Source organism: Hippopotamus amphibius, chromosome 9 (assembly GCF_030028045.1).
Source record: "Hippopotamus amphibius kiboko isolate mHipAmp2 chromosome 9, mHipAmp2.hap2, whole genome shotgun sequence".
NCBI lineage: Eukaryota > Metazoa > Chordata > Mammalia > Artiodactyla > Hippopotamidae > Hippopotamus > Hippopotamus amphibius.
Genome location: NC_080194.1, coordinates 79846010 through 79873293, shown reverse-complemented (window position 1 = coordinate 79873293; position 27284 = coordinate 79846010). Strand labels below are relative to the sequence as shown.

Below are 27284 nucleotides of genomic sequence, written 5' to 3'. Positions count from 1 at the left end.
TTTTTAGTGTCTGAGTAATATTTCACTGTATATATGTATCCCATCTTCTTCATCCATTCATCTGTCTATAGACATTTAGGTTGTTTCCATGTCTTGGCTATTGTAAATAGTGCTGCTATGAACACTGAGGTGCATCTTTTCAAATTATATTGGGTTCACCAAAAAGTGACTCCAGTTTTTAAGTAAAAATAAAAGACACATTTTTCATTTTCACCAAGCACTTTATTGAACAATGCATTCACCCTTTTGTTCCACTACCTTCTGTCATTTTTCAGGCAACTTCAAAATTCCATCTTCTCAAAACTTTTTATTTTCTTAAGCAAAACACTGTTTCAGGTGTCTTTTACAGTCTTACAGGGAATTGAAATTTTTTCCATTAAGAGAATTTTGTAAAGACTGAAATAAACGGAAATCTGAAGGTGCAACGTCTGGTGAATACAGCATATGAATCAGAACTTCCCAGCCAAGCTGTTACAGTTTCTGCCTGGTCATCAAAGAAACATGTGGTTTTGCATTACCCTGATGGAAGATTATGAGTTTTCTGTTGACTAATTCCAGACTCTTCATTGAGTGCCACTTTCAGCTGGTGTACTTGGGAGCAGTACTTCTTGGAATTAATCATTTGGTTTTCCAGAAGGAGCTCATCATCAAGGACTCCCTTCCAATCCCACACACAGAACATCACCTTCTTTGGGTGAAGACTGGTCGTTGGTGTGGTTGGTGGTGGTTCATTTCACTTGCCCCATGATCTCTTCCATTTCACATAATTGTACAGCATTCACTTTTCATCACCTGTCACAATTTGTTTTAAAAATGGAATGTTTTGGGACTTCCTAGGTGGCAAAGTGGTTAAGAATCCACATGCCAGGACTTCCTAGATGGCGCAGTGGTTAAGAATACGCCTGCCAATGCGGGGGACACAGGTTCAAGCCCTGCTCTGGGAAGATTCCACATGCCGCAGAGCAACTAAGCCCATGCACCATGACTATTGAGCCTGCGCTCTAGAGCCCGTGAGCCACAAATATCAAGGCCTTGTGCCTAAACCCTGTGCTCCGCAACAAGAAAAGCCACCAAAATGAGGAGCCCACACACCACAATGAAGAGTAGCCCCCACTTGCCGCAACTAGAGAAAGCCCATGTGCAGCAATGAAGACCCAACGCATCCAATAAATAAATAAATAAATAAATAAATAAATAAATAAATAAATAAAGGATGTTTTCATTATGTTTAAGTAGAGAATCACATGTGGAAATACAGTCAAGAAGGCTTTATTCACTTAATTTACGTGGAATCCAAACACCAAAGCAATTCACATAACCAAGCTGGTGCAAATGATTTTCAGGGCTTGATTTGGATATTTTGAGTTTGTCAGCTATCTCCTACATGGTATAACGTTGACTGTTCTCAATTAATGTCTTGATTTGATCGATATCAACTTCAACTGGTCTACCCAACTGTGGCGCATCGTCCAGTGAGAAATCTCTAGCACAAAACTTCACAAACCACTTTTGACATGTTTGATCAGTAACAGCACCTTCTCCATACACCACATGAATCTTTTTTTGCGTTTCAGTTGTGTTTTTACCTTTCTTGAAACAATAAAGCATTAATAGGCAAAAAATGTCACTTTATTTCTTCCATTTTCAATATTAAAATAGTTGCACAAAAAGTTGCCATTTTTTCTTTATAAATATATTTATTTATTTGCTGCATAAAAGAAATAAAAAAAATAAACAAATGGGACCTAATTAAACTTAAAAGCTCTATCTCAGACTTAAGAAATGTAAACAAAAACTAGAAAGGTTGATAGAGGAATCAGGATGGCAGAGTAGAAGGACGTGCGCTCACTCCCTCTTACAAGAGCACATGAATTAAAACTAACTGCTGAACAATCATTGACAGGAAGACACTGGAACTCACCAAAGACAAAAAAACACCCCACATCCAGAGACAAAGAAGAAGTTGCAATGTGACAGTAGGAGGGGCGCAATGGCATTAAAATCAAATCCCATAAATGCTGGGTGGGTGACTCACAAGCTGGAGAACAGTTATACTGCAGAAGTCCACCCACTAAAGTGAGGGTTCTTAGCGCCACATCAGGCTTCCTAACCTGGGGGTCCAGCAATGGGAGGAAGAATCCCCAGAGAATCAGACTTTGAAAGCCAGCGGGATTTGGTTGCAGGACCTCCACAGGACTGGGGGAAATTGAGACTCCACTCTTGGAGAGCACACAAAAAAGTGTGCTCACCAGGACCCAGGGGGAAGGAGCGGTGATACCCACAGAAGACTGAACCAGACCTACATGCTGGTATTGGAGAGTTGCCTGCAGAGGTGGGGGGCAGCTGTGGCTCACCAAGGAGACAGGGACACTGGCGGCAGGGGTTCTAGGAAGTGCTCATTGGCATGAGCCCTCCCAGAGTCCACCATTAGCCTCACCAAAGAGCCTGTAAGCTCCAGTGCTGGGTAGTTTCAGGCCAAACATCACACAAGGTGGGAACACAGTCCTGCCCATTGGCAGACAAGCAGATTAAAGTGTCACTGAGCTCTGCCCACCCAGCCCAACCCACCATCAGTCCCTCCCATCAGGAAGCACCCAGGAGCCTCCTGGATAGCTTCCTCCACAAGAGGGCAGACAGCAGAATCAAGCACTATCAGCAGTATTTCATCTTGTGGAACTGAAAACCACAGCCACAGAAAGACAGAGAAAATGAAAAGGCAAAAGACTTTGTACCAGATGAAGGGAAAAGATAAAACGCCAGAAAAACAACTAAAAGAAGGGGAGATAGACACCTTTCCAGATAAAGAATTCAGAATAATGATGGTGAAGATGATCCAGGACTTTGAAAAAAAAACTGGATGCAAAGATCGAAAAGTTGCAAGAAAAGTTTACCAAAGACCTAGAAGAATTAAAGAACAAACAGAGATATGCAACACAATAACTGAAATGAAAAATACACTAGAAGGAACCAATAGCAGATTAACTGAGGCAGAAGGGTGAATAAGTGACCTGGAAGACAGAATGGTGATAATCACTGACGCAGAAAAGAATAAAGAAAAAAGAATGAAAAGAACTGAAGACAGCCTAAGAGACCTCTGGGGCAATGTTAAACACACCAACATTCGCATTATAGGGGTCCCAGAAGGAGAAGAGAGAGAGAAAGGACCTGAGAAAATACTGGAAGAGATTATAGTTGAAAACTTCCCTAACATGGGAAAGGAAACAGCTACCCAAGTTCAGGAAGCACAGAGAGTCCCAGGCAGGATAAATGCAAGGAGAAACATGCCAAGACATACAGTAGTCAAACTGACAAAAATTAAAGACAGAGAAAAGTTATTAAAAGCAACAAGGGAAAAATGACAAATAACATACAAGGGAACTCCCGTAAGGTTAACAGCTGATTTCTCAGCAGAAACTCTGCAAGCCAGAAGGGAGTGGCATGATATATTTAAAGTGATGAAAGGCAAGAAACTACAACCAAGAATACTCTACCCAGCAAGGATCTCATTCAGATTCGACGGAGAAATCAAAAGCTTTACAGACAAGCAACAGCTAAGAGAATTCAGCATCACCAAACCAGCCCTACAACAAATGCTAAAGGAACTTCTCTAAGCAGGAAACATAAGAGAAGAAAAGGACCTACAAAAACAAACCCAAAACAATTAAGAAAATGGTAATAGGAACATACATATCGATAATCACCTTGAATGTAAATGGACAAAATGCACCACCCAGAAGACACAGACTGGCTGAATGGATACAGAAACAAAACCCATATATATGCTGTCTACAAGAGACTCACTTCAGACAGACGGACACATACAGACTGAAAGTGAGGGGATGGAAAAAGATATTCCATGCAAATGGAAATCAAAAGAAAGCTGGAGTAGCAATACTCATATCAGATAAAATAGATTTTAAAATAAAAAATATTACAGAGACAAGAAAGGACACTACATAAAGATCAAGGGATCAATCCAAGAAGAAGACATAACAATTATAAATACATATGCACCCAACATAGGAGCACCTCAATACATAAGGCAAATGCTAACAACTATGAAAGAGGAAATCAACAGTAACACAATCACAGTGGGGGACTTTAACACCCCACTTACACCAATGGACAGATCATCCACACAGAAAATTAATAAGGAAACACAGGCTTTAAATGACACAATAAATCAGCTTGACTTAATACATACCTATAGGACATTACATCCAAGAATAGCAGATTACACATTCTTCTCAAGTGCACATGGACCACTCTCCAGGACAGATCACATTTTGGGTCATAAATCAAGCCTTGGTAAATTCAAGAAAACTGAAATCATACCAAGCATCTTTTCTGACCACAACGCTATGAGATTAGAAATCAATTACAGGAAAAAAACTGTAAAAAACACAAATACATGGAGGCTAAACAAAATGCTACTAAATAACCAACAGATCACTGAAGAAATCAAAGAGGAAATCAAAAAATACCTAGAGAAAAATGACAATGAAAACACAACGATCCAAAACCTATGGGATGCAGCAAAGGCAGTTCTAAGAGGGAAGTTTACAGCAATACAATCCTCCCTCAAGAAACAAGAAAGTTCCCAAATAAACAATCTCACCTTACACCTACAGAAGCTAGAGAAAGAAGAGCAAACAAAACCCAAAGTTAGTAGATGGAGAGAAATCATAAAGATCAGAGCAGAAGTAAATGAAATAGAAACAAAGAAAATAATAGCAAAAATCAATAAAACTAAAAGCTGGTTCTTTGAGAAGTTAAATGAAATGGATAAACCTTTAGCAAGACTCATCAAGAAAAAGAAGGAGAGAACTCAAATCAATAAAATTAAAAATGAAACAGGAGAAGTTACAACGGACACCACAGAAATAAAAAGCACCATAAGAGACTACTACAAGCAACTATATGCCAATAAAATGGACCATCTGGATGAAATGGACAGATTCTTAGAAAGGTATAACCTTCCAAGACTGAATCAGGAAGAAACAGAAAATATGAACAGAGCAATCACAAGTAATGAAATTGAAACCGTGATTTAAAATCTCCCAACAAAGTCCAGGACCAGATTCACAGGTGAATTTTATCAAGCATTTAGAGAAGTGCTAACACCCATCCTTCTCAAACTCTTCCAAAACATTGCAGAGGAAGGAAGACTCCCAAACTCATTTTATGAGGCCACCATCACCCTGATCCCAAAACCAGACAAAGATACTACAAAAAAAGAAAATTACAGACCAATTTCACTGATGAATTTAGATGCAAAATTCCTCAACAAAATACTAGCTAACAGAATCCAACAACACATTAAAAGGATCATCTACCATGATCAAGTGGGGTTTATCCCTGGAATGCAAGGATTCTTCAATATATGCAAATCAATCAATGTGATACACCATATTAACAAACTGAAGGATAAAAACCACATGATCATCTCAACAGATGCAGAAAAAGCTTTTGACAAAATTCAACACCCATTTATGATAAAAACTCTCCAGAAGGTGGGCATAGAGGGAACCTACCTCAACATAATAAAGGCCATATATGACAAACCCACAGCAAACATCATTCTCAATGGTGAAAAAAGGCAAGCATTCCTTCTAAGATCAGAAACAAGACAAGGATGTCCACTCTCGCCACTACTATTCAACATGCTTTTGGAAGTCCTTGCCACAGCAATCAGAGAAGAAAAAGAAATAAAAGGATTCCAAATTGGAAAAGAAGAAGTAAAACTGTCACTGTTTGCAGATGACCTGATACTATACACAGAAAATCCTAAAGATGCCACCAGAAAACTACTTGAGCTAATCAATGAATTTGGTAAAGTTGCAGGATACAAAATGAACACACAGAAATCTCTTGCATTTCTATACACTAACAATGAAAGATCAGAAAGAGAAATTAAGGAAACAATCCCTTTCACCATTGCAACAAAAAGAATAAAATACCTAGGAATAAACCTAACCAAGGAAGTAAAAGACCTGTACTCAGAAAACTGTAAGACACTAATGAAAGAAATCAAAGATGGCACAAACGGATAGAGGGACATACCATGTTCTTAGATTGGAAGAATCAACATTGTAAAAATGACTATATTACTGAAAGGAATTTACAGATTCAATGCAATCCCAATCAAATTAACAATGGCATTTTTCACAGAACTATAACAAGAAATTTTACGATTTGTATGGAAATGCAAAAGACCTCGAATAGCCAAAGCAATCTTGAGAAGGAAAGACAGAGCTGGAGGAATCAGGCTTCCTGACTTCAAATATCCTACAAGGCTACAGTGATCAAGACAGTATGGTACTGGCACAAAAACAGAAATATAGATCAATAGAACATGATAGAAAGCTCAGAGATAAACTATGGTCAAGTAATCTATGACAAAGGAGGCAAGGATATACAATGGAGAAAAGGCAGCTGGGTGGTGCTGGGAAAATTGGACAGCTACATGTAAAAGAATGGAATTAGAACACTCTTTAACACCACACACAAAAATAAACTCAAAATGGGTTAAAGACCTAAATGTAAGGCCAGACACTATAAAACTCCTAGAGGAAAACATAGGAAGAACACTCTTTGACATAATTAACAGCAAGATCTTTTTTGATCCACCCCCTACAGTAATGGAAATAAAAACAAAAATAAGTGGGACCAAGTGAAACTTCAAAACTTCTGCACAGGAAAGGAAACTATAAGCAAGATGAAAAGACAACCCTCAGAATGGGAGAAAATATTTGCAAACGAATCAACAAAGGATTAATCTCCAAAATATATAACAGTTCATCCAGCTCAATATCAAAAAAACAAACAACCCAATCAAAAAAGGGGCAGAAGACCTAAATAGGCATTTCTCCAAAGAAGACATACAGATGGCCAAGAGGCACATGAAAGGCTACTCAACATCACTAATTATTAGAGAAGTGCAAATCAAAACTACAATGAGGTATCACCTCACACCAGTTAGAATGGGAATCATTAGAAAATCTACAAACAGTAAATGCTGCAGAGAGTGTGGAGAAAAGGAAATGCTCTTGCATTGTTGGTGGGAAGGTAAATTGATACAGCCACTATGGAGAACAGTATGGAGGTTCCTGGAAAAACTAAAAATAGAACTACCATATGACCCAGCAATCCCACCACTGGGCATATATCCAGAGAACACCATCATTCAAAAAGACACATGCACTCCAATGTTCACTGCAGCACTACTGACAATAGCCAGGACATGGAAGCAACCTAAATGTCCATCAACAGATGAATGGATAAAAAAGATGTGGTACATATATACAATGGAATATTACTCAGCTGTGAAGAGCAATGAAACTGGGACATTTGTAGAGACATGGATGGACCCAGAGACTGTCATACAGAGTGAAGTGAGTCAGAAAGAGAAAAACAAATATCATATATTAACACATATATGTGGAATATAGAAAAATGGTACAGATCAATCGGTTTACAAGGCAGAAACAGAGACACAGATGTAGAGAACAAACATATGGACACCAAGTGGGGAAAGCGGGGAGGGTTGGGGGGGAAGAATTGGGAGATTGGGATACTAAATAGTATACTCTAAATATATGCAGTTTATTGTATGTTAACAGTATCTCAATATAAAGTTCTTAAAAAAAAAAAACTAGAAAGGTTAACGTTGTATATAAAGGTCTCATGGGCCAAGCGCAATGAGAGGCAGTTATAGATCTCAGAGTTAAGGAAGATCACAATTTATAGAGAAGACAAGCATGGTCTAGGGACCTGTCCAACTTCACGTCTTCTAATATTACACCCATCTTTCCTTCCCCTCAATAATAGCTGCCATATACACCTTTGCTCGGGTATCCAAAGTGGGACACAACAGCCAGCCTTGTCCAAGGCTTTTTAATGAAAAAAAAGTAAGTACCATACATTAAAGGATGCTGACAATTACAGCAAATAAAAGTGTGAAACACTTTTAACATAAACTGCAGATGCCTAGAGCAGCAATAAAATGACTCACTGAGAAACCAGTGAAAAGTACAGCATCTACAACACTGGCAACAACACAACTGTTACTTAAAAAACAGTCATGCTGGTACCAACCACTGACATTACCCAGCAGCCACACAGTGTCGAGCCTGGTTCTACATTAAATCTGACCAGATAAAATATTAAAAGGCATCCACTAGGATACCCTTGAATTTTCATATTTGAAAATAAGGGAAATTAATCCTCCAGCTAACTTTGTTTATACAATACCTTTTCCTTTCTACAAAGCTACACATTACTTCATGTGTTACTGTTTTCATCTTGTTGCTTCAAAAATTATATAGCTTTAATCTACTGATTGTGTGGTCATTAAATATATTCCTGCTAGAAACTGAAATTTGCTATCAGGTCTGGAAACAAATTTAGCAAACAAACTGTTCTTGAGAACAGCTACACTGGAAAAACTCCTGAAGAATTTATACAGAGATATCTTGCAAACTAGTCTAATGATTTTCACTGAAGACAAATCCAGAGCAAATTTTGGCGTGAGTCACTATTAAAAAAATTAAAGGATTACTGAGAACTCTCTATGCCATAAATCCCCTATCATTTTCCAAAGATCCCGAAAGGATGGAATTATATTTAATCCCTTCCTCATTCCATCCATTGAAATAAATTCTGAATGGATCAAAGATTTAAATGTAAAGATAAAACCATAAAAGAAAATCATGGGAAAGCTTTATAACCTCACAGTGAGGAAGTTCTAAGTATAATTTTAAGAAGTCCTGAAACCACAAACGACTGATACATTTTACTACATACAAACTTTAGAATCTTCCCTAACCAGGGGGACTTCCCTGGTGGTCCAGTGGCTAAGACTCCACACTCCCAATGCAGGCGGCCTAGGTTCAATCCCTGGTCAGGGAACTAGATCTCACATGCTACAACTAAAGATTCCGCATGAGGCAACAAAAATGCCACAACAAAGATCCCACATGCTGCAACTAAAACCTGGCACAGCCAAATAAATAAATAAATAATTTTTAAAAAATAAATAAAATCTTCCCTAACCAAAAAAAAAAAAAAAAGTTTTTGCTTATGAATAAAGTCCAGTGTAATTAAGAAAAAATATCTGGAATCTATCACAATGGGTTAATTTCCTTAAAATACATTAAAAAGTACCTATATATCTTTAAAACCCAAAGACCCAAAAGATAAATGGGCAAAGAGCATAAACAGAATAATAACAGAAAAATATGAATCTTAAAACATAATTAAACGTATTTAACGCCACTCATAACAAAAACGCTATCAGGTAAAGATTTTTAAAAGTTTTAGCAAGCTGTTTGGAAGAAGATGTGGGAAATAAATATACACTACTGGTGGGAATATACATTAGTATAACCTCTGTGCAGGGCTATTTGGCAAAAAAGTCCTGTGTTTTCATGAATCCTATTTACCTTTCCTTTTAATCATTTCTTTTGCTCCTTCACTCTCATGATTGATTTACCTCCCTTTCTCAAGCCCTTTCAACACAAAAAAGTGAACTGTAAGTAGTATTTGTACACAGAATACTATGGGCAGTCTGGCTAATACCAGATGACTCCGGAAGTCTCCTCTTCTAGTCCTGCTGCCACATCAGAATCCTACCTCCTCATCCTGCACCCCTGCACAGGGAGCACCTCCTCTCCTCCCAACCTGACTTATTCATGAAGCAGACCCTCCAAGACTTGTTCTCACAGTTTTGACTGTGCTATCAGAAGTTTTCAAAAAACGTTTTTAACTTCAGAATCAACGTCTTTGTTATAGCAGCTCAAACAGACTAAAACAAAATATATGGTGTTACACCATAGCTTTGTATACTTTGGCATCTACCAAAGAATTAGACAATAACACTCAGTGACTCTGGTATTATACAGGGCAAATTACTCATTGTTATACTGATCCTTCAACATGTTACAGAGATCTTCCTGTGCATGAAAAAAAAAAAAAAAAAAAAGAATCAACATGTCTTCTTTTTTCTGTTCCCTTCTTTGGTAGCTTATGAAAATCTAGCAAAAACAAAAGATAAAGAATAGCAGGGAGGCAGGAAAGAAACCAAGCAGAGTCAGTCCTGAGGCCACCAGAAGCTGAGAGAGGGACTAGCCATTCCTGCAGACCACAGGGTGGCTTTAACCCTTTTTCCTGATTGGCTTAAAACCTGATCAGACTCCACTTCCACAACAAGCTTTTTAGAGCACAAGTCTCTGACCTAAACCCTGGGAGTCACCATCAGTAGTTTAGAATCAGTTGATTCTTCATCTTCTACTGACCAAGAGGTAAGGAAGCTGAGGGAAAGGGAAGTCCCTAATCCCTGCAGGAAGGGGAAAAGCATTCTTAGCAACAGTTTAAGAATCCCAAAGTAGAATGCATTTTTTTTCCAAGAGAAAAACAATTTAAAGATAAAAATCCACTAAAATTTAGAATGAATACACAGCATAAGAATGGTTAATGATGGATGACATTTGAACATTATATATGGTACTTTTTACATTTGAGGAAAATCTTCAGTCACTGGAAATATTTTAGAAGGATTCTTGCTTAACTATTCTAATACAATTATTTGACACACATGTATACATCACACTCAGACACACACTACTCATACTTAGAATACATAATTTCCTGGAGAGTCCATTTGGTATATCTATGTGTAGAGAGCCATAGCTGTGAAGCATTTTGTGGACAAGCTTGGTCTACTTGACTAAAAAATGGAACATTTCATGTTAGAGAAAATTTTGCTTCATTAGAAACATGTATTCAAAGAGAGCTCTAACTCTGAATTGTTCAAAAGAACTAAATGAAATTTCCCCCCAAAATGGCTACCTGAATATGTCATCCCTATCACAAGAACATACTTATTTAAAAAAGCTCCACTTCAAAATGTTTATAAAACCAGGTGGTGGGGACAGTTCTCATTAGAAGTGTAAGTATTCTGAAGTCAGACATGGGCTTAAATCTCAACTATGCTGTTTACAGAGAGTGGTTTGGGGCAAGTAACTTAAACTGAGTCTCAGTTTGGTAATCTCTAAAACAGGAATAAAAACCTTGTAAGGTTAATGTATGGATTAGAAATGAGGCATGTAATGAAATTATCATATTGCACAGTACAGACAAGACCGCCCTCCCCAGAAATGACAGCTGTTATCCTCATCACCATCACGGAAGCCATAAAACATTTTTGTTGTTGTGATTTCATAGAAACTGAGGAATAAGATATTTTTAATCTGCAAATATTTGGCTTATCACTCTGTAATTTTTACGATTATTTAAATGAGAGTAGTAATCTAATAAATAAAAGGAAACTAATTCCAACTAAATTAAGAGGTTGCTTTATAATTACTTGAATCCCTTTTATGAATGTGAAGGATGCAAAACCAAAAATTAGAATTAAAAGCTCATATTATCCTCTCATCACATTAATACAGGGATTACAAAGTGCATATAAAATTAGATCATAAATCAACTCAACATGACATTTCCAATCTTCTTAATAAGTGGTATTAAGTGGAAATTTCACAAGTATATGAATGAGCTCTCTCAAAACTCAACTGAAACGGTCTATTGTTTAAAATTAAGTTCTACATCTTTAGCCAAATAAGCAAAGAGTAACTCCTACACATCAGGAGTTAATACAAATTTAATCCCGCCTATATATCGGGTTGGCCAAAAAGTTCATTCGGCTTTTTTCCATAAGAAGGCTCTATTAGCACTTAGTTGTCTTTAACTTCATTTGAAACAATTTTGTTAGACTGTATTGTGACAGCTGTCATATCAGCGTGCATTTAAAAAAAAAAAACCTATCAAAACTGGTGAAATTTTGTGTAGTCATTTTAATAATGAAGAGGAAGAAAAATGCAACATTTTTGGCATATTATGCTTTATTATTTCAAGAAAGGTAAAAACGCAACTGAAACGCAGAAAAAGATTTGTGTGGAGTATGGAGAAGGTGCTGTGACTGACTGAACATGTCCAAAGTGGTTTGCGAAGTTTCATGCTAGAGATTTCTCACTGAACACTGCTCCACGGTTGGGGTGACCAGTTGAAGTTGACAGCGATCAAATCGAGACATTAATTGAAAACAATCAACGTTATACCATGCAGAAGATAGCTGACAGACTCAAAATATCCAAATCAAGCACTGAAAATTATTTGCACCGGCTTGGTTATGTGAATCACTCTGATGTTTGGGTTCCACATAAGTTAAACGAAAAAACCCTTCTTGACCATATTTCCGCATGTGTTTCTCTACTTAAACATAATGAAAACATTCCATTTTTAAAACAAACTGTGACAGTGATGAAAAGTGGATACTGTACAATAATATGGACTGGACGAGATCGTGGGGCAAGCGAAACAAACCACCAACCACCACTCCAACCGCCCGTCTTCATCCAAAGAATGTGATGTTGTGTATATGGTGGGACTGGGAGTCCTCTATTATAAGCTCCTTCCAGAAAACCAAAAGATTAATTCCAACAAGTACTGCTCCTGAGTAGACCAACTGAAAGCAGCACTCAATGAAAAGCATCCAGAATTAATCAACAGAAAATGCATAATTTTCCATAAGGATAACGCAAGACCTCATGTTTCTTTAATGACCAGGCAAAAACTGTTACAGCTTGGCTGGGAAGCTCTGATTCATCTGCTGTATTCACCAGACATCGCACTTTCAGATTTCCATTTATTTCGGTCTTTACAAATTCTCTTTAATGGAAAAAATTTCAATTCCCTTAAGACTGTAAAAGGCACCTAGAACAGTTCTTTGCTCAAGGAGACAAAAGTTTTGGGAAGACGGAATTACAAAGTTGCCTGAAAGATGGCATAAGGTAGTGGAACAAAAGGGTGAATAAGTTGTTCAATAAAGTTCTTGGTGAAAATGAAAAATGTGTCTTTTATTTTTATTTGAAAACCAAAGGAACGTTTTGGCCAACCCAATATACTTCCTATCCTGACCTATGAAGAACCCAAATCCATGGTATTCGCACCCCATCAAAGAAATCTAATGCCCATAAAGACTGCATCAAATTCATAAACCACTTCATTTCACTGTTTCCCTTTTCAAAAATTCACAAAATCCAACACAGGAGTACTTTGTTCCAATACTCAAGAACTCCAGGTGCTCTTGCCCAGGGACGCAGGACATAGTAGCAGCATTAACATATTCTAGCAAATAAAATTAAAGTAGTCAGAGGCTGCAGAGGACAACTCTGCATCTACCTTGACACGGGCACACAGAACAAGCAAGGTATACTAACTGAAGCATTCCACTGGCTGACAATAAATAACAAAACACTTGCTTTATCAGACATGTTAGAAGCCAGAGACTGCAAGAAATCCTCACTGCCCCATTGCTCTGAGGGACTACTCATTTTTTCTTTAATCTACAGATAAAATAAATCAAAACTGTATAATTGTTAAGAAATAAAGGTAAAGTCTGAAACAAGGTATAATTCTTCCAGCAACAACCTAAAGGTCACTAAAATACAACATCTGCATGTAGTGGTTACAGGAACATACTGGTTAAAAGTAATAAAAACTTAACAGAATCAATCATCTTTTTAAATGACCACTGGATAGTAAAACAGTATTTCCCTCTGATAAAAGCTATAGGTCTAAAGGAAGGAAGTGGACCACAGTTAATTCATGTAGAAGTATAGAATTAATTATGGATTAAGGATTAATTACACCACAACTGATTTGGTAAAAGGTCTTGTAAAGATAATGAAAGTTGAATATTCTTTAACATAATGGTGAATTAAAGGAATTATTTCCTGAGCTGGAATTTTTACTGAATATGCCATAGTCAACGAGATACAGAACAAGAAGGCTATATCACTTTTACAAATTTAGGGCTCCAGAAAATTGTGGTCTTGGCAAAAACCAAACTGCCTGTACAGTACTTCTGGTTACCACTTAACTGGACCTCCTCCTAATGCTAAGAATATAGAAAAAAGAAAAATGCTAAATGTAAATTTAGTGAATAATAATCAGGAGAGAAAGCAAATGATCTCCATCTCCAAGCAAGTTCTGGGGAAGCCTGGGAGGTACTAGGATAAAATCACTAGGGGGAAAAACTAAGGCTATGCCAAAAAGAAAAAAAAGTTGTACTAAGCCTGCATACTTGCAAAGCTCAGGGTACTGCATTAACTTATTAGAGATTCTCCCACAGAACTACACTGAAAAAATTGCCAATAAAACCAAATGTTTTCAATTTACTATTTTACCTATTGGTATCCTTACCTGAATAGATCACTCTACTATACAATGATATGAGACAAGTAATTTAGCAGCCTGCTACTTATCTTACTCTGCTTGCTTCCTTGCTATCATCCAGAGAGGTTAGCAAGAGTAAAAGTGGGAGTCAACAAGGACTAGTATTGGACTTCCCTAGTGGTGCAGTGGATAAGAATCCTCCTGCCAACATAGGGGACACAGGTTCAATCCCTGGTCCAGGAAGATCCCACGTGCCATGGAGCAACTAAGCCTGTGTGCCACAACTACCGAGCAACCAAGAGTACCCCCCACTCACCGCAACTAGAGAAATCCTGCATGCAACAACGAAGACCCAATGCAGCCAATAAATAAACAACTTTAAAAAGAGTACAATGCACTCTAAAGAAATATATTTTTAAAAAAACAATGACTAGTATTACAGAACACTGAACTATTTATAAAATTACAAATCTTTTTCTCAAATCACAATCATCCTATCCTCAAGTAACAGATGCTAAAGCCACACGTCTAAACATTAATCTGAGACACATTATTCTGATTTAAAATAAGTATTCTTATTTCAAATCAGATATCAATAATTTTTCAACTTAATTTTCCTAGAAAGGAGAATTAAGTTCCTACCTGCTCATTTAAATTTACTTCAGGAAACAGGCATTTTTCCCGTTATTCTTTGTTATAGAAATTAGTTCTGGTAAATTTTATCAATTGCAAAAATAACAATAATGTGAATCTCTTGAAGAGTAAAATATAATAGAAAAGCAAAATGAACTTAATATAGGTAGCTCTTTAAAAGATACACAGATTTATATTTAAATTTGAATGATACATTAAGAACTATCTGCCCATTTCTTCTGTTTTTTGCTAGAGCCAGACATTAATATCATAATCTGTGGTGCTTTTCATCTGATATTTTCAAAAGATATAATGAATACAAAGTACATTTTATGATATCTCAAGCAGTACTTGCAAAATAATAAAGCTGTTTTTAAGTGTCAATTCAGAATCCTGAAGTTATAGTGGTATAGCATGTTTAGAAACTGAACTAACTTGGTGCTGATATACAATTCATTAAGCTACTGTTTCATTATTACAATGAGTACTGAAGTTAAACATACAAAACTACGTGAAAACAACAGTACTACTTTTGAGTCCATGGTTTCCATTTTAGAAATAATGTTGGATTTTTTAATTTAATGAAGCTCAGATACTTCAAATTCCTTCTGTGCTGCTTATTACCTGTATGAACTTGGGCAATTTACTTAAGATCTCTGCAGTTCAGTCTCCTCATCTGAACAGAACAAACACGTCCAATCATATTTCAATCAAAGTGATTAGATCAAACATTATACGTAAGTACCTATGGAACACAACATTTGTAAATAAAAGATGCTGAAAAAATGGAAGGTATAATTAAAAGAAAGATGTTTCATGAATCTAGGTCTAGGATCTGCTAAAAAAAATGTTAAACTCCTTTAGAAGAGGAATCAAAATTCTCACAGGGGCTCTTTGATAAATTACTAAAACATCACTATCTCACCTGAAGAAATATCACAAATACCCTGTCAGTGTACAAGTTTTCCAATTGTCAAAAACCTTTTTTTTTAACAGTTAGTTTGTTGGAATCAGGAAGTCCGCACATGATATTTTAGTAAGTTTTTACTTAATAATTCAGTTAGTAACCTTGAGATTTAAGGGTCTCCTCTCCTCCTTTTTTGTCACATATTTGTTAAAGAAATAGGGTCCTGTATAACCTTTAGCATTCCAGGCTGTGTTGATTACATCTACCCCAATAGTGTTGTTCTACTGGTTCCTCTAGCTCTCTTATTTCCTTTACAGGCGTTAATTCCTAAGAGCTATATTGAATGCTTTAGCTTTATGTTTTCTGCCTTATCTACCAGCATTCTAAAATAAACATTAATCATACGAACAGCAAAATGGTAAAATGATAGAAAATGCAAAGACAGAAGTAACCAAAAGGCCAAAGATAATATATTCTTGCATGACTTAGGCACAGTGGGGTAGCTATCCAAGGTATAGCACATTAAGAAGTTTCAAGTGTTGCTTAACTTCTAACCTAAAAGGGCACTTGCATCCGCTACTATCATCTATGACATTTCTATGTCCTCCTACACAATCTGCTAAGGACAATGGCAATACCTGCACGCATGTGAACAATCTATGACTAATACCAAGACTCTACCCAGTATGTCGGCCACTAATTAGTTCCTACTATTTTAGGACAACACAAAAGCTGTGTGAAATATTCTTAAAAGACAGAAACATTATAATCACTCCTATTTGAGTAGGAAAAAGAAACAACTGATATCCTGGAATAAATGATCAATTACATGAAAACATTTGAAATGCAGGACTGTCCCATTCTAGTATATTAAACCTAGTTCACCAACTCTTAAACATTTGATATTAAATGATTAGCAGGAATCAAGAGATCAAAGATATATCTATAGCAGGCTGCATATTTGAGAAAACATGGATTCATGACATAATGTAACACAGATGGGTCAACATTAATAAACCTTCATGAGCTTGGAAATCCAACACATTAGTACCAAGTAACACAGATTTGCCAAGGAGAACTAGACAATCTCCTCTTCACCCCTGCCCCCCAAGAAAACACTGTTAACTATTTGGCCAGTGTATCAGAATCTCCAAGTCAAAAAACTATTAAAACAGTGAAAGATTCTACAAACAGCAACTATATCCACAAACTGACAAGGCATTCTTATGGAGAAGACAATTCACCATGCTGGAACAAGCAGCCAGTGATTATCATCCATTTTGTCATTTTCAAATATAAAATACAAAAATATCACCTTAGGCCATTAAGATGGTTTACTGTTTTCAAAGCACTTTGACATATTTCAAAGCAATTAACAAGTGACTAAAAGAAACTAAATCAAGTGAAGGATGCGAATTTTACATCTGAAATAACAGATTTAGAACACTAAACTTATAAGAAAAAGCACTGAGAACTGAATTCATTATAATCTTTCAATAACTACATAGTCAAACATTAAAGAAAATAATAAAAACAGGTGCAACACAGGAAATAAACAAACAAGAAAGTATGGTCACTTACGCATTGTTTTCCAAGGAAAAAACTGAGGCTATTTCTCCAAGTGTGGCTTTAAAACAGATTCTCAATCCTTTTTTCTGCCCCAAAACAGTTCAAGGATATGCACATACTCATTAGGAACAATGACTCATAACCTATTTAGAGATTTATTTTGATGAACAACCATTTGAAAAGCAAATTATCTTCGAGAGTGTCAAGCCTGTTGAGCATTCAAACCTTAAGGTGAAAATTATTTTAATTAGAACTTAATTTAGTTGAAACCAGCAGCACACATAAAAAAATAGTTTTAAAGAGGGGTACGGACGGAAGAAAAGCTGGATGAAATGAAGCCTCTGATCAGCTAAGGCACTATGAGGACAAAAAGGAGGAGGGCAAAAAGTAAACTTTGTCTTAATTCTTAAAAATGAACAGATGAAATACATATAAATTATTAACCAGAATATCTGGGGATATCAGTAAGGGCATCAATACCCTTCCTCAAAACACTCTGGCAAATGACACCAAGTGACAGGATGCTCAACTGTATGGACATAGGCTGTGAATCAACATGGGGGTAATTCTTATGCTGTTATTGATATTTTTCTTAGACTTTCCTCTCTGAAATTAGGAACATTCGCCTGAATGTAAATGTCTATGACATGACAGTAAAGAAGAACTTAGCCAGTGGCTACTTACGGCTGAAAAGAATGAAGGGCCAGAGAAATATGTGTGTCAGGGAACACAGAGAACTGGAAACACCTGTTAGCACTTACAGAAATTTCAGAGATTCCAATACTATCAAAGTCAGAAGAAATCTTTGTTTTTTAATTCATATATGGGTACCATAGGAGAAACATTTTAACGAAGCAGTTTTTGCTCATAGTATGTGGGATGTGCCCTGATATTTTCTATTCTACTCTATTCTATGCCACATTATTTTTTTCTCCTCCCCCTCTCTTTCTCCTCCTCCACTTCCTCCTCCTCCTTCTCCCTTTCTTCTTCTTCTTTTTTTTTAAATTGGGGAATAGTTGTTTTACAATGTTGTGTTAGTTTCCATTGTACAGTGAAGAGGAGCTCCCTGTGCTATACAGCAGGTTCTTATTAGCTGTCTATTTTATACATATTAGTGTATGTATGTCAATCCCAATCTCCCAATTCCAAAGTCAGAAGAAATATTGAAGACCATCTATTATTCTTAAGTCAGTTAGTAAACTTAACTCCAGAAATGCATGCTTCCTTTTTTCTACCTTACAGCTTGCATGGCAAATTTTCACATAGTATCTCATATTAATTCTGGTAAAATGGTGTGATCAAAATACTGTCTCTGAATTATATATGAGGAAACTGAGGCTTACCCAAAGTCACACAACTTACAAACGGTATTAACCTCAGGTTATTTGTGAAGGAGGAGGTGAAACGTCTCCTCCACCAAGAAATTTTCAAATTATTTCCCAGTCTAAAGTATTCTCCTTTCTGCCTTCCCATAACACTTTCAAAATACTTTAAAAATTACAAGAGAGTGCTCGCTTCAGCAGCACACATACTAATATTGGAACAATACAGAGAAGATTAGCATGGCCCCTGCTCAAGGATGACATGCAAATTCATAAAGCATTTCACATTTTTAGAATGCACTTTCTTCTCAAGTGCACACAGAACATTTTCCAGGATAGATCACATCTTGGGTCACAATTCAAGCCTCGGTAAAGTCAAGTAAATTGAAATCATATCAAGCATCTTCTCAGACCACAATGCCATGAGACTAGATATCAATTACGGGAAAAAAACTGTAAAAAATACAACCACATGGAGGCTAAACAATACGCTATTAAACAACCAAGAAATCACTAAAGAAATCAAAGAGGAAATCAAAAATTACCTAGAAACAAATGACAATGAAAACACAACAACCCAAAACCTATGGGATGCAGCAAAAGCAGTTCTAAAAGGAAAGTTGAGAGCAATACAGTCCTACCTCAAGAAACAAGAAAAATATCGAATATTTATTACACCTAAAACCATTAGAGAAAGGAGAAAAAAGAAACCCCAAAGTGAGTAGAAGGAAAGAAATCATAAAGATCAGATCAGAAATAAATAAAGAGAAATGAAGGAAACAATAGCAAAGATCAATGAAACTAAAAGCTGGTTCTTTGAGAAGATAAACAAAATTGATAAACCACAAGCCAGACTAATCAGGAAAAAAAGGGAGAAGATGAAAATCAACAGAATTAGAACTGAAAAAGGAGAACTGACAACTGACCCCGTAGAAATACAAAAGATCATGAGAGACTACAACAAGGAACTATGCCAATAAATTGGATAACCTGCAAGAAATGGATAAATTCTTAGAAAAGGACAATCTTCCAAGACTGAACCAGGAAGAAATAGAAACTGTGAACAGACCAATCACAAGAACGGAAATTGAGGCTGTGATTAAAAATCTCCCAACAAACAAAAGCCCAGGGCCAGATGGCTTCACAGGTGAATTCTATCAAACATTTAGAGAAGAGCTAACACTTATCCTTCTCAAACTCTTCCAAAATATAGCAGAAGGAGGAACACTCCCAAACTCATTCTACGAGGCCACCATCACACTGATACCAAAACCAGGCAAAGAAGTCACAAGAAAAGAATATTACAGACCAATACCACTGATGAATATAGATGCAAAACTCCTCAACAAAATACTAGCTAACAGAATCCAACAGCACATTAAAATAATCATACACCATGATCAAGTGGGATTTATCCCTGGGATGCAAGGATTCTTCAATATAGGCAAATCAATCAATGTGATACATCATATCAACAAATTGAAGGATAAAAACCATATGATCATCTCAATAGATGCGGAAAAAGCTTTTGACAAAATTCAACATCCATTTATGATAAAAACTTTCCAGAAAATGGGCATGGAAGGAAATTACCTCAACATAATAAAAGCCATATAGGAGAAATCAAAAGCCAACACCATTCTAAATGGGGAAAAACTGAAAGAATCCCCTCTAAGAACAGGAAAAAGACAAGGGTGTCCATTCTCACCATTATTATTCAACATAGTTTTGGAAGTTTTAGCCACAGCAATCAGAGAAGAAAATGAAATAAAAAGAATCCAAATTGGAAAAGAAGAAGTAAAATTGTCACTCTTTGCAGATGACATTATATTATACACAGAAAACCCTAAAGATTCTACCACAAAACTGCTAGCACTAATCGATGAATTTAGTAAAGTAGCAGGATACAAAATTAATGCACAGAAATCTCTTGCATTCCTATACACTAACAACGAAAAAGCAGAAAGAGAAAATAAGGAAACTCTCCCATTTACCATTGCAACAAAAAGAATAAAATACCTAGGAATAAACCTGCCTAAGGAGGCAAAAGACCTGTATGCAGAAAACTATAAGACACTGATGAAAGAAATCAAAGATGATACAAACACATGTAGAGACATACCATATTCTTGGATTGGAAGAATCAACATTGTGAAAATGACTATACTACCCAAAACAATTTACAGATTCAGTGCAATCCCTATCAAATTACCAACAGCATTTTTCATAGAACTAGAACAAGAAATCTTACGATTTGTATGGAAACGCAAAAGACCCCGAATAGCCAAAGCAATCTTGAGAAGGAAAAATGGAGTTGGTGGAATTAGACTTCCTGACTTCAAACTATACTACAAGGCCATAGTGATCAAGACAGTATGGTACTGGCACAAAAACAGAAAGGAAGATCAATGGAATAGAATAGAGAACTCAGAGGTAAACCCAAGCACATATGGGCACCTTATCTTTGACAAAGGAGGCAAGAATATACAATGGAAAAAAGACAGCCACTTCAATAAGTGGTGCTGAGAAAACTGGACAGCAACATGTAAAAGAATGAAATTAGAACACTTCCTAACACCATACACAAAAAGAAACTCAAAATGGGTTAAAGACCTAAATGTAAGACCAGACACTATAAAACTCCTCGAGGAAAACATAGGCAGAATACTCTATGACATCCATCAAAGCAAGATCCTTTTTAACCCACCTCCTAGAATCATGGAAATAAAATCAAGAATAAACAAATGGGACCTAATGAAACTTAAAAGCTTTTGCACAGCGAAAGAAACCATAAACAAGACAAGAAGACAACCCTCAGAAGGGGAGAAAATACTCGCCAACGAAGCAACTGACAAAGGATTAATCTCCAAAATAGACAAGCAGCTCATGCAGCTTAATACCAAAAAGCACATAACCCAATCCACAAATGGGCAGAGGACCTAAATAGACATTTCTCCAAAGAAGACATAGAGATGGCCAACAAACACATGAAAAGATGCTCAACATCACTAATCATTAGAGAAATGCAAGTCAAAGTCACAATGAGGTATCACCTCACACTGGTCAGAATGGCCATCACCAAAACATCTAGAAACAATAAATGGTAGACAGGCTGTGGAGAAAAGGGAACTCTCCTGTACTGTTGGTGGGAATGTAAGTTGGTATAGCCACTATGGAAAACAGTTTGGAGGTTCCTTAAAAAATTAAAAATGGAACTACCATATGATCCAGTAATCCCACTACTGGGCATATATCCAGAGAACACCATAATCCAAAAAGAAACATGTACCATAAACGTTCACTGCAGCACTATTTACAATAGCCAGGACATGGAAGCAACCTAAATGCCCATCAACAGATGAATGGATACAGAAGATGTGGCACACATATATACAATGGAATATTATTCAGCCATAAAAAGGAATGAAATGGAGCTATATGTAATGAGGTGGATAGACCTAGAGTCTGTCATACAGAGCGAAGTAAGCCAGAAAGAGAAAAACAAATACCGTATGCTAACTCATGTATATAGAATCTAAAAAAATGATTCTGATGAACCCAGTGACAGGGCAAGAATAAGGATGCAGATGCAGAGAATGGGCTGGAGGACCTGTGGTTGGGGGGGGCGGGGCGCAGTGAAGGGGAAGTTGGGACAAGGTGAGAGAGTAGCATAGACATATATACACTACCGGATGTAAAATAGATAGCTAGTGGGGAGTTGCTGTACAACAAAGGGAGATCAGCTCAACAATGGGTGATGTCTTAGAGGGCCAGGACAGGGAGGGTGGGAGGGAGTCGCAGGAGGGAGGGGATATGGGGACATATGTATAAATACAGCTGATTCACTTTGGTGTACCTCAAAAGCTGGTACAAGAGTGTAAAGCAATTATATTCCAATAAAGAGCTTTAAAAAAAAATACAAGAGAAACACGCATAAAGAGGTAAAGTGATTTGCCCAAAAGACACCAGGGTTAAGGGAGCCTGAGATTATGCACTTAACCATGAAGCCATGCCCCCAAAATGGTCATCAAGTATGACTTCTTCTGCTACAACACATTTCTGTAACATGAATTACTTCATATGAGGTTGGTAAGTAGGGGAATGTGTCAATATAACTCAGATCACGACAATTTTTCCATGCATTCTGTTTTCAGCCAGGTACCTCCAATTTAATGCAAAGTTCACTACACGGGGGAATATGGCAGCAAAATGCAGAGGTCTATACGTAATGCCCACTTGTACCACTTTGTTGCTGGTTCAATTTGGTCCCATCCTACGTCTTGAGCTTTTTTGCAAGGTGCTTCCTGCTTTTGGTGTAGTTGGCCTTTGTATCTGTAATTCAGCAGTCTCAACCCTTCATTCTACCACTTTCTATCAAGCCACCATCACCCTTTTTGAAAGGTAAAATCCTGGGACTTCCCTGATGTTTCAGTGGTTAGGACTCTGTGCTTCCACTGCAGGGGGCAAGGGTTCGATCCCTGGTCAGGGAACTAAGATTGCACATGCCAAGTGGTGCAGCAAAAAAAAAAAAAAAAAAATTTAAATAAATAAAATAAAAGGTAAAATCCTAACTTTACTGTAATATTTCTTTATTTAATACCCTCCTCAGAAGGTATGTAAGAGAACTACATGAACATGTACCACTAGGCATCAGAATTACATGAGTAGCTTAAAAAAAGACAGGTTCCCTCATCCCCATACAGACCTACTGGATTTCCAGAGATCAAATTCTAGAAATTACATTTGAAGTTCCTCAGTTGATTCTATTTATCCAACAGCCCAGCTGTATAATGATCAGATATTCATGTAAGAAAGCAGTAAGAACAAAAATTAAGCCCCCAAAATGATCTGCTTTTACTTTCTGAAATGATCAATAATCCAAGTGAAAGAAATAGCATTCCTAAATGAAGAGTATTAAAATTGTACAAATACCACTTTTTAATCCTGTAACAGAATTTATCAATTCAAATACGAAGGGCTCTTCAGGAGATGTAGGTGGTTACTGAGAGGCTTGAATGAGTGAAATAGTAACACAACTATCAACTATACCCTCTAGCCAGTTTCCTGATACACAAGTAAATCCCTCACTGTGGGAAACAGAAGGAAAAACATGTTGTTTGTAATAGATCACAGATAGGAAGTTGTCATTTCTTAGCTCAGAGCTCTGACAACCTGAAAGAAGGAAAGTCACCATCTTCTTTAGTCTTTTTTATTTTGGAGTTCTTCGATCTATTGCAGCAAATTATTCTCATTAAGGCTATATCAATACTACTACTATACTAACCATTACTAACCATACTGCTTACTTGGCCTCAACGTAATGTATACTATTTCTGCATTAATATTTCTTATTTAAATGCTTGTATGAATATACTACAGTTGGTAGAATCTCATAGCTACTACAGTACATAAGGTAGTACAATTGTAAACATTCTAGATGGTAATTAGAGCAAAGTATGCTTATACACAATGTTCTAGGAGACTTCATAGCATGTTATGTACTTAAGTAACTGTACTTGAATATTTGTGATCCAGGATACTTACAAGAAGGCAACGAAGTCTTAGTTTAGGGGCTAAAAAATTGCTCATTTTACATATAAACAAAACCTTATTTGGGCTACTAAACATGACTGATTTAGATCTCAAATTATATTTTTATCTGGCCTTTATGTAGTTGTCCCCCAAAAGATATATGACATCTTAATTTTATTCTCCAAGCCACATCAAAGGTTTATATTTCATAACAATACATTTCAAATAAAATATTGTATAAAGAATCAATGAGTTTTCATTTGTCTAAGCCTCAAATGTTCTGACTCACTTTGGAAGTGCTGCTATTTGAAATTTAAATGATGTAAATTCAGATATAGGGTAATCAAGAGATGTCCCCAAGGTACGACCACGCTGCGAAGCTCAATGAAACTCCCATTTCATTGAAAATGGACAAAATTACTGCTTCACTTAAACCAGAAAAACACCCCAGGAGGTATTTTATCTGACACAAAGGATATGCTTTAAACCTATAGCAGCTAAATTTTAATCTTCCATTTGTCAGAACTACTTGCCAAAGGCAAACGACAATGTAATAATGTACTGAAATTTCCTGCAACTGGCAGCAGGTAACAGTAATGGAGAAAAATGACGGATGTGAGAGTCTGAGACATCAGCCCAGCACTCTGTAACCCACATTAAGTAACCTACTGCAGGACATGCCAAAAACAGTGTGCCCTATCTCAGCTGCATTAGGTGTATTCTACATTATGGAAATATAAATATGAGACCAAAACTCCTGAAAATGTGACAGGTTTCCTTATCTGAAATTAAATTATGTTACAGATAACATTTTAATAGTGCAACATTTTCACAACCCTACATAAGCCATTTAAAAACAGATTTACTTCAAATTGACACAGTGCTTTTTAACAGCCAAAATGACAAATCTTACATGAAGATGCTACATGAATGATAAATGAGGCATTAAATGAGGGCAGGAAAAGACAGGGAAGGAGACTACACACTCTAGTTTTGTAGGAGGAAGGTAGGTATGTTTTAAATAACATATTTAAAGGGAAGAATAATAACTCATACTTATCATGTCCAGTCCATGCTTATTGCTCAAGAAGCCATTTTTGAGAACTGCAGTAGTACTCCCCGCAAAAACCCATAACCCCAGTCTAACCATGAGGGAAAAGTCAAACTCAAACTGAGAACAGTCTACAAAATAACCTGCCAATACTAATCAAAACTGTCACGGTCATCAAAACTGTAGAAAGTCTGAGAATCGTCAAAACCAAGAAGAGCTCAGGGAGAAATGATGATTAAAGGTATTTGGTATCCCTGAACAGAAAAAGAACATTAGGTAGAAACCAAGATTCAAATAAAAGATGAACCTTAGATAATAATTATGTGTCAATACTGGTTCATTACATGTAACAAATGTGCCATACTAAGGTAAGATGTTAACAAAAGAGGAAGCTGGGTATGGGCTAAATGGGAACTCTACACTACCTGCAACTTTTTGGTAAATCTAAAACTACTCTAAAAAACATATTTTTCTAGCGAATTCTATTATAAGGGATAGAATATGCAACTCAAACTGGATTAATCATAAAAGAAATTTGTTGGATCATATGACTGAAAATACCTAAAGGTTGCTCTCACTTTAGGTACAGAGACATTCATAGGGTCAAATGGCTTTCAGGAAGGTGTATTTCCAGACGCTGACTATAGTCTTCGGTTTCATGCACAGACAGTTCTGCTATAACACTTGCTTTGAAAAGGCAAATTTGTTGCAAAGTGATTGATATATTAGGAAACAGTTAATACACAGCATGAGTTTTGCATTTGCTTATACATGATCTCATCTGCCGAAAGCACTAGGTTAGGGGTCAGCAAACTTTTTCTATAAAAGGGCAGATAATAAACATTTTAGGTTTTGTGAACCAAATGGTCTTTGTTACAACTACTCAACTCTGCCTTTGTAGAAGGAAAGCAGCCACAGACAAGAGTAAATGAATGGGCATGGATGTTTTACAACTTCATTTACTGAAACAAGCAAGGCCTTCGTTTGTCAATCAGGCACTACGTGAATGTAGAAAGCTGCACTCAGCTAAATCAAGACGCTTAGGAACACGGAGACGGCGCACACCTCCTTTGGACAACGAGCCGCACCCAGCCACGTGTGCTGTTACCACTTCCACCTGATTTCTGACCAGCCTCTTCCCACCACATCACGCACAAGCTGCAGGCCCAACCACAAGGGCCATAGTCCTACACCACCTTCTCCTCTGGTAGCCACTACAGAGTCCATTTAATTGGGCCATCTTAAGATTTCCTACCCACTTCTGAACAAATCACTTTGTCGGAAAGAGTATACTCTGCTGACTTGGCCTGGGCTTGAGTCATGGACCTCATCGTTGCAACATGAAGGTGGAATCCTGCTTGGTCCCTAAGGAACCAAGACTGGGGCAAGAAAGGATTCCCAAACCAAAATCAAGGGCTGCTGCAAAAAAGGAGAAAGTGAGTAAGTGAGTGAGTGAGTGAGTGAGTGAGTGAGTGAGTGAGTGAGTGAGTGAGAGAGACAGAGAAAGAGAGAGGAGGAGGAGGAAGGAAGGGAGAGAAAAGAAAACAAGTATCTACTACTACCTCCACATACAATAGGCATAGTTTCACATGTGATTAATTTATACAAACTCAACAATATCTATTCAGCACTGGGTTTGATTCTAAGTAATTTAAATACATGCATTAACATAACAGAGCTTCTTTTAAAATCTGATTCAATATATTTCACTTGGTGCTCAACTAAAAAAAAATACCAGATCTGCTTCATTGCTCAGAAAAAACTATAATGAATTTAGTGAACATAATGCTTTTATTCTGTTCTTTATAGTAAATTTATAGGGTTTTCAAGAATACTTTTAACTAGGCATTCATTTCACCTTGCCCACTGACCTCAGAATTAACCCATGGATAAAGTGCAGCTCATGGACACTGAAGCAAGCAATCAAAGTTTCCAAATATATTCTCAAAGCTTACAACACAACGGAAACTTGCTTATGTCCAATCAGTTCCTTCCATCAACACTATACACTGACTTTATTTTTTTTAACTTT

General features: G+C 36.8%; 1 protein-coding gene and 1 non-coding gene across 20 annotated transcripts in view; one reads left to right on the top strand and one right to left on the bottom strand.

Moving 5' to 3' along the window:
* The window catches only part of ARHGAP32 (Rho GTPase activating protein 32), a 256016-nt gene that overhangs the window by 162294 nt on the left and 66438 nt on the right, over positions 1-27284 (bottom strand). The gene's annotated exons all lie outside the window — the stretch shown is intronic.
* On the top strand, positions 18855-18961 carry LOC130829621 (U6 spliceosomal RNA). Its single transcript, XR_009047634.1, has one exon. It is a non-coding gene; the product is annotated as a U6 spliceosomal RNA (small nuclear RNA).